The following is a 9,883-nucleotide window of genomic DNA, read 5'->3' as shown; positions in this document are numbered from 1 at the left end:
TTAACAAATATTGTTGCTACAACCCTTCTAGTACTAACACTACCACACTCCTTACACCACCAATACTACCAATACCACCACAACCATTACGCCACCAACACCATCACAACTTTCCACTACTAATAGCACAACCATACCACCACAACCATGCCACTGCTACTGCCAGTACTGTCTCTCTCCACCACCAATTAGACCACAATCCTTCCACCATGAATACCATCACATCCTAAACCACAACTGTCTTTCCACCACTAATTCCTCCACAATCCTAATACCACTACAGCTTTGCCATCATTATTGCCATTACTTCCTTTCCACCACAGCTGCCATCCTGATAAGGCCCCCACTAGTAATCTTTCACGGCTGATATTCATTTAGTAAAAATCATAAATGTTTCTAAATGAAAGTAAATAAAGTAACCGTATTCACGATATCTCAATCTAGATCGAGAATATCGTCCTTGCCTTCTATAATTTCCAAGTATATCCACACATAGAACACTGATTTCAGTTCTACATAACTTCTTAAAAATAATAAATGATACAAAGAAATTTAGGAGAATAAAGCCAAGGGTGACAAAAATTATCTCAGGATGAAGAGATCAACAATACGATGAATGATTATGTATGAATCTGTTTAACTTAACTAACGCGCGGAATATGAAGGAATTTAATTCCAGTACACACACACACACACACACACACACACACACACACACACACACACACACACACACAGATCAGTCGCATTATACTAGAGGAAATAGTCATGAAATTGTTGGTAGACAGTTCTAATCACGTGAACAAATGGTGCCAGGCACAACAAACCTCGCCCGCAGCAGCTATTTTATTTTATTTTTTTTATTTTTTTTTTTTTTATGTGTCCGACTCTGGGCAAAGGCTTCAGGGCCTATATCTCGGGGGCAGTAACCTATCCCAAGGCCCAGTAGTCCTCCTACACCTCCACATGTCACCACAATACTGAATCGGTTCTGCCATTTAGCATCAGTGCACAATTAAACTCAAAGGTAATGGCGCAAATGTTCTCAAATTAGCCCTCTGCAAATCCGTGATCTTGCATTTGACCTTTCAAGGTCATTCAAGGTCAAAGGTCATGCTGCCAAATGAAGGCCCATTCAAGACTACCTATATCTTGGTAATAGTAAACGAGTTTTGAGTTATAGCACCCTGAATATCTGGGACCTTGAGTTTAACCTTTCAAGGTCACTTACAGTCAAAGGTCAAGGTACCAATTAATAACCTATATGGGATTTCCTAAATGTTGATAATAGTAAATATCTCTCTGTCTTCAACCAGTTTCGAGTTATAGCCCCCTGAATATCCAAGACCTTGAGTTTGACCTTTCAAGTTCATTCAAGGTGAAAGGTCTTCGTGCCAAACGAAAGCCCATATTACGAGTTCCTGTATGTCCATAATAGTAAATATCTCTACCTTCAACCGTTATCAAGTTATAGCCCTCCGAAAATCGGTGACCTTGATTTTGACCTTTCAGGGTCACTCGATTACCTTTAAAATTTAATCACTTTATTTGGGGACCAGTGCCCACTTATTCTGAAAAGTTTCATGTAATTTCATCCATCCGTTTTTCTGTAATTTTGCTAACAAACAAAGAAGCAAACAAGCAAGAAACAAATTATCTCAACCGAAAACAATACCTCGTAGGACTCCGTCCGGGCGAGGTAGAAAAAAAAAAAATGCTGACAACAGAGTTCTTCTTGTTTTGGTGGTAGTCGTTGCCACAGACTTATCTCATTGCGAACCTAGTGGACTGCAGGAAAATGATCATTTTAACAGGTCGCTTCCAGAGGTCTTTCACTGAGGTTATGTTGAAGCATTGTCAGAGCTGAGATAGGGTGGCGCATACTCGTATGATCAGTGAGCGTATTGTGATGTGGGCCTGCACTACAGTGTGGGTACAGCTGATTGATCCAGAGCTGTGTTTTTGACTGGTGTAGTCTGGTCGAAGTTCATGAAAGATGATATTTGATTGAAGGACTTGAATGACTGTGTTGGCGATGTGTTTATGAACATGTTTATGAAGCGTGGTGTTGGGTGGAGGAGGGGAGATGTGCCTGAGATATTTTGTATTCTGCCGAATAGTTAATACCTTCTTGTTTCTTTGTGAAAAAAGAGAGAAGCACCATGATGTTACCTGGGTGGAATGGGTGCTTGTAATATTCATGCGACCTTCAACTGGAGATATTTTTGTTTCTTGGTGTAACTGATCTATTTTTTGTGGCCTGTGTTGCATCCTTATATAATTCTGAAGGCCTTCTTTTGCATTTAGGTCAATAATGCAATGACTGATCCGGTTGGTGAGGGAGTCTTTGTATTCTCTCTCAGCTTATTTTCAAGTGAGTATAGGAAATGGGTTGTTGCATCCCAACGTTTTGTTGCGAAGCTATTGCCATGCAATGGGCATAGGATGGTACTGGTACCAAAGGGAGAGGTTCTGACATGTCATGGAGGACAAGGCTAAAGGGTGAGGGTAAAAGAACTGAACTCTGTTGAACACTGCTAGGTAGAATTTTGGTTTTGCTAAAACACCCAGGCTTGTCTGCCTGAAAGTCGGTCTGCTATTTTTTTTTTTTTTTTTTTTTTTACTATTTTCTTCCATGTTTGTTTCCAGGATTTTCCTACTATGGTTAGTAGCATGCACTTTGGTACTTAATCAAAAGCTCTGACTACGTCTATGGCAGGTAAAGAGTTTCTTAATGGTGACTGAATCTTGCTGAAGCCATCAAGTATGAGTTAACTTGACGTGAGGGTTAGTGGTTGTGAGTTTAGATCGGAATCAAAGTTGGGAAACACTGGGATTTGGGAGGGAGGGTGATTTAAGATTAACTTTTCTATGACTGTGAATTGTTTACAAAGTAGGAATAATGGTCCATAGATTGTGAGACTACTGGGTGGTTTTCCTGGTCTGAATATGGACTAGCTTTCTTTAAAATTTATGGTATTTGGTTGTGAGTCTGGAAGCTGAACAGTTCAGTAAGGGTGGATATTGTTTCAGGACCAACATGTTTAAAGCAGATGTTTGAAATCTCATCAGAACCGACTGCTTTGGAGTTTTTTGTGTTTTTTGTATTATGTGCTCTACTTCTGATGTGAATGGAGGTAGTGTTTATTAGCTTTGATTTCGTAATGACTCTATTTTGACGAATTGTGTTTTTATGGGTTTTCGATGCAAAATAACTTATTAGAATGTCTGCTTCTTCCTTATTGCTGGAGATGGTTTCATCACTGCTTTGCAGAGTTTTGTGGGTTGGTGAGGGTGAGGTTTTATGATGTGTAGATATTTTTTATCGTTTTCCAAATTATGCTACTGTTCGCTCTATGATGAAGGCTGTCCACAAAGCTTTTCCACTTTTCATGCTATTGAGATTTAATAAATTAATTTATGATATTTTGGGGTTCTGCAAAGCTTCAAATTCTGCAGGACTGAGTTGATTCTATTTATTTCTATTTTACTGAAAAGAAAAACTATGGTTGCCACTAGGGATTGATGTTTTGTCTTCATCATTGATTTTATGAAACAAGGAGACTGGTTCGGTAGTTTTTGCAATAGAATCTAGACTCTGTGGAGGTATGTATATGTTGACAATGTTGCATATTTCATTGAGTATTTTGATATGCATAGATGTTATATCTTTGGTGTTGTCACTGGATACTGTTTGTATGCAGTGTTTGTTAAAGGGGTGTCTTTGTGTGAGAGCTACTCCCTTTCCTGTTGTTTGTTTTCTTGTTTGAGTGTTGGCTAGTTTGTCAAGTGTGGAGTGTTAGACCTGTTTGTGAGCTTAGTCTCTTGTATTAATGCCGTGCCACTGCTATGTGTTAGTGGAGAAAGTTGTGAAAGTCTGTAGTCCTGAATGTTGATGTCACTGATGTTTATTTATAAATCCATTATCGTGTTTTTTTTTTTTTTTTTTTTGTGCTTTAGCATGTTCGTTTTAATATGTGTGTTGAGTGTGTGCACGCTGTGTGTTGCTGCAGCCACATCTCCACTGGGAATCATGGGGTTTGCATGATGACAGGCCGAAGCACTCCAGATGCAACCACTTTTATAGCAGTTGCACTCAACCTGCCAGTGTCAGCAGGTAATGTTTTCACTACAGTTTGTGGCCAGGCCTTGAGTTCAATATCTCAGGCTACATGAATCAAAAAAAGGTAGCAGGTCAGAGTTGTTCCAGCCCGTCTAGCATAAAAAAACGCTGAAAAGTGTATCTCCTGAAGCAAGGCTTTGTGCCGACACTGCGGCTCATCCTCCTGGGGAGACGAGAAGAGGTAACGATTGTCCATCTTTAGTCCTTACTCAGGCTGGGATGTCTTTTTGCGAGCAGGTCCTCCATCAAAGCTTGTCGACGTCACTACAGGAAAGATTATATGGAACAAACTGTCTTCCCTTGTGGAATCAGTGATAAAGTACTATGCTTGAATAATTCATTGGATAAATATATGTGTTTTGATCCCACGCTAACTGTTTGCATTCTTGAACAATACATTTTGACCACATGTTTTTATCTTGATTTTCATTTTTTTTACAGGTCAGAGGCTAGATAACACAACCACAGAACATCATCGATAAGTACAAACATAAGCAAAAGTTCACTGACACTCCCCTACCACCAGTGGAAGTGGAAGATGTAACATGAAACATGTTTATTTCATAGAAGTTTTAAACAGACAACAAAACAGCATGAAAAAAATTAATGGGATTCTCTCTGCCATGGTAAAGAAAAAATAAATGGAAAGCAGGATACAATGCTGGCAGAGGACTGTTAGCGAAGTTTTGTTCACTGTTGTATTGAATATTGTCTTACTGCTGCTCTCCCTTGCAGATCCAGAATGGCACAGTAAAATTTCCATTCCTCTTTTCCTATAAAATTTCCGTGAAGGTTTTTCTATAATGTTTGGTACTCCTTCACACTTTATCCTATAGGCTTCGACTTTAGGGAATGGTGGGGGGGATCCCTCTTGCATTGATATTCTTGTTCTTGACTCACAGAGTAGTATAGATGTCTCTAACTAACCCAAAGATAAACAGACACGAAATAGTCAATAGGCCAGCTCGATGTTTGCTTACCTTTATACACAGTCCCTCCAACAACAGTGAAATTAGTGTTACACCAGTATGATACTTTTCATCATATTCCTTCCACCATCATTAACTGAGCGATCTGTCCAAGATTTTAATAAGCCTTTGTTAAACCTTTCGTGGGGAGGGAGGGTAAAAACAACGACCTCCAAAACCCATTTAATATACAAAAACACCCTTTCACCACCACTGCTGCCAACCCAAACCTGTGTGTGTGTGTGTGTGTGTGTGTGTGTGTGTGTGTGTGTGTGTGTGTGTGTGTGTGTGAGCTTAGTGGAGGGTATTAACCTAATCCTGAAGTATCTCTAATACTAACATTGACTTACGGGCAGAGATGAATGTAGCTAACGTCTTGGGAAGAGAAACGAAACGCAGTACGAGGATTACAAAGGGATTAAAACAAATCCTGTTGTGCTCGCAGAGGAGATAAAGTGTGGCAAAAAGAGGGTCACAGAGCGGGACAGTCATGGCTCTGGATTACAACTAACCGTTGTGGATTTAAACTTTCAGGGCTCCCACCGTTTTTGTGGATTTTATGGTCAGTACAAGAACTATTTATGTTTCATATAACTGCAATAATCTACGTGCAAGAGCTTTCGGTGTGTTACAACCAGTGCAGAGTTTGTGAAACTGGAAGACCGTGCAACTAAGCGCGTACGTCTGCTGTGCTGTGGTGAGTTGGTAGTCCTATAACATTTCCTGGTACCCCTATTCCCTTGTCTTTGGCGTATTTCCACCATTTATAGAGCGCGCGTGCACACACACACACACACACACACACACACACACACACACACACACACACACACACACACACTTCGTCTTTTGGTAAAAGCTAATAATCCTATCAAATTCTTTAAGATCCTTCAGTAACTTTCCTGTAATCCAGTGGACAGGAGACAGACGGGTGAAAATGTAACATCAGCACATATCTGTTGACGAAGGAACCTGCAGTGCAGACAATATATTCATTTCCCAAAGGGACTTTTCCCCTTATTATTAGTCATATTCAGGACAGCAGCTTGACTCAGTTCAATCATTATACACAGCCGAGGAAAACTGACAAATATAAAAGAGAAAATGACTGCACTGTGCATGTAACTGGTTCTTCAGAATATCTTGCCAGGATTATGTTAATATGGCCTGCGGTCCTACCGGACCCAGGTTCAAATCCCTGCTGGGACAGGGAACAGTTTAAGGATTTGAATTTCATGTAAAGCAGACTTTACCGATCTACCAGAAGACCTGCCGACATGTCGTAAAAATACCCCCGCTAATACCAATACACCAGTCCTGCGTGAGACAGCCCTAGCATGTATTCAATATGGACAGTGGGTGTTAGCGCCGAAGTGGTGAGATGTAGAGGTGTATGTTATGTAGGAGGACTACCGGGCCTTGGGAGCAGGCTGTGAGGCCTGTGCCCAGAGTCGAGCACGTAAGAAAAAAAAAATAAATAAATGAGCTCTACAGCGACTGTCGGACTCGGCAACTCTCTCACTACTTTCACATCCTCCTCCTTTTCTTTTACTTCATTCTTCTTTCTCTCCGCTTTCTTCGTGTATCGTCACTTGCATCACTTCCCTTCACCTCTTTCACTCCAATAACTTCATGGCCTATGTGAGCTTGTCCTCAATGTTGTTGATCTCTCATCTTTCAAAAACTTGCATTCACGGTCCCTAACAAGGAAAATGGCAAGTTAGCCTTAAAGTAAGTTGGACAAACCTTTGTAAACAAGGTTCTCCATGAGAGAGGATGTAGTAACAAGAGAAGTAATAAGTATCGCTGAAAAAGTAGAAAACTATAAAAAAGAAAGGAAACAAGCGCAGGGCAAACAAAGAAGAGTGGACAATCAAAGTAGGAGGGCAACACTGCACCTGGGCAGGATATGTCTGGGTAACACTGGTCGTCGTTTACGATTCGTTAGAGAGAGAGAGAGAGAGAGAGAGAGAGAAGGGGAGTCAGCGATGGTCATAAAATTCTGAGAGAGAGAGAGAGAGAGAGAGAGAGAGAGAGAGAGAGAGAGAGAGAGAGAAATTAAGTTCCTGATGCCATTGATACATACATTTCCGCCACTAAGAGGAATATTTATTGATGCACCAATATAAAGGATAATTCATGCAACATTATAAACATGATAAAGAGATGTGACGGTAATGACTAGAGTATCACATCAATGGCGGGGGGGGGGGAGGTACGTACAGTGCAAAAACAACGAAATAAGGCGCAATGGTTGATGTGACTGATAGGTCTTTACCATTCTGCGGGTGATGGAATATTGAAGAGAATTTAAGAAAATGCAGTGACTAAAAGAAAAATAGGAAAAAGTGGAGTAAAAATAAAGATATTTCACTTTAGCAATGAATATAATCTAATTACTGTAAGGAAAAATACAGGACAACTTACACGATAAATGTTCCGAGCTGGCAGTGAAATGTAACTGCAGTGACTGTAAAGAAAAATTCTGAAGTCATTGTAGGGATGAATACTGTAAGGTAATAATGGGTGAAGATAATCTTACAACGATTTTTGTTTCTATGTAGACCGAGACTTAATATTCATTGACATTTATTCTCACCTATAGATGGGATGAAGTACAAAGGAAACACACGAAAAAAAAAAAACACACAAGAATAGGAAAACTTTCAACAGTATGCCCAGTGAAGTGGGTCACAGTTGTTCACACATTATTCCAGTCCTTGGAATCCTAACATGGTGACTAGTTACAGAAACTGTAATTTTTAGATTTATAACCATCATCATATGTGTGTTTCCCTCAAAACTGGTTCTAGAATTGCGAAGAACTGATGCGTGCAGTATGTAAATAACGGTTAGTATTTACAGCATCCCATGAATGCGCAAAACTTCCTATGTTTCACTATTCATAGAAATGATAAAATTCTGGCTTAGTCCCACAAGCTACCAAGCTTATACGGATTGGCCTCAAAGGTCATCCCAAAAACTGTGAGAAGGACATCCGACAGAATGATAATCTGGTCATATTTATCTCGTCGTTCACTAACGACCAGAATAATTATCAGTTACCAGCTCTGGTTATTAGCTGCACGGGTATGTATATAACATCTTTGTTCCTGTGTTTTGTTAAAATATATCTATATCTATATCTATATCTGTGTCTCTATACCTCAGAGATAGAAGGTCATGGATACAGGGATAGCTGTTCAGAAGCGACTGGGCTGGGCGGCAACGCTGAATATATTTGAGTATGCGCACAAGGATTCACAGTCACGTCGCACTGAGTAGCATCCCCTTGCTCCTACTGGTTTACGAGAAAAAAAAAAAATTATGTGGTTGGATACTTTTCGATCAGACCTCATACAACATTATTCTTTTATTGTAAGTAATCACTGCTCTTCCCCCCCCCATCAAAAAAAAAAAAAATAGGGGGAGGAGATGTATACGCCCCCCAAAACGTGCCTACGGAGGGAGGGAAGGTGAATGGTGATAGAGGAGTTTGGAGGCACTGTAACTGCAGCCACAATAAATGAATCTTGTTAAGTTTATGGCAATTGAAAGGTTTGGAGGAGAAAGGCTGTGTGTTATTTCTGGGGTTGATATTGTTTACAGATGTTTTGTTGAGCACAGGGCCTGGTGTGTGTGTGTGTGTGTGTGTGTATGTGTGTGTGTGTGTGTGTGTGTGTGTGTGTGTATCTACAAAAGGGTAAGCATGAGTTCCCTTCTTTACAAATGTTCGCTTGCCACATATCATGCTATATAACCGTATGGATACATTATTTTTATCAGATTCTCCCCTTTGGGGCTAAGATGTGAATGAATGTGTTTGAATGGATGAGTAAATGGGGAGTGTGTCGTCCTGTCTCGGCTACCTCCCTTTCCTTGGGGGAAGCAGCCTAGGTATATAGATAGATAGATCTATTTTCTCGACCCATAGAAAACATTTGCATAAGCTCAACATTATGTTACCAAATAAACCACTTAGGTGAAAAGAATAAACTATATTAGTTTTTCTTTGTTATCTTAATCCTATTAGTTGATTTTCAGCGAATTTTCAAGAATACTCCCCCAGTATCCCTGCTTGTCGTAAAAGGCGACTAAAAGGGTTGGCGGAGGGTTAGTGCCCCTCCCCGGAAAACAACTAACTAAAAAAACAAACAAGAAGCCTCGGACAAGGACTGACCAAACGTTGACGACCCAGGACCGGACAAAGGACTTGGTAATGTGTACATGGAATGTAAGAGGAGCGAATGATGAGGTGAAACAGAGAGAGATTGTCCAGGTGCTTGAGGATGCGAAAGTGGATGTATGTGGAATAACTGAAACAAAATGGAGAGGAGAAAGTGTGAGAGAATGGGAGTATGGATGGGGTATATGTGCAGGAGTAGATGAGAATGAGAGGGCAAAGGAAGGAGTGTGTATAGTTGTGAGTAAAAGATGGAAGAAGAGCATAAGACAGTATGGATCAGTTGGGTCAAGGATTGTGTGGGTAAAGTTGAAAGTTGGAATACAAATGTGGGCGATTGTATGTGTGTATGCGCCAACGCAAGATCGTGCTAGAAGAGTGAGAGAAGAGTTCTGGACAAATGTGGAAGTGTGCATGGAAAAGTTTGGAAGGAATGAGAGAGTGTTTTTGATCGGTGATATGAATGGTAAAGTTGGTAATGTGAAGGTGGATGGAATAGTTGGTGAGTGGGGTGTGCCTGCTGAGATAGATGAGAATGGGAGTGCGTTAGTGGACATCTGTGCTGGGAGGGTTGGTAATAGCCAATACCCTCTTCAGGCATAAAATGAT

Source organism: Coenobita brevimanus, chromosome 6 (assembly GCF_032717465.1).
Source record: "Coenobita brevimanus isolate Jiangsu-jjx chromosome 6, ASM3271746v2, whole genome shotgun sequence".
NCBI classification, from domain to species: Eukaryota; Metazoa; Arthropoda; class Malacostraca; order Decapoda; family Coenobitidae; genus Coenobita; species Coenobita brevimanus.
The sequence above is the reverse complement of the archived record's forward strand: the minus strand, read 5'-3'. Positions refer to the sequence as shown.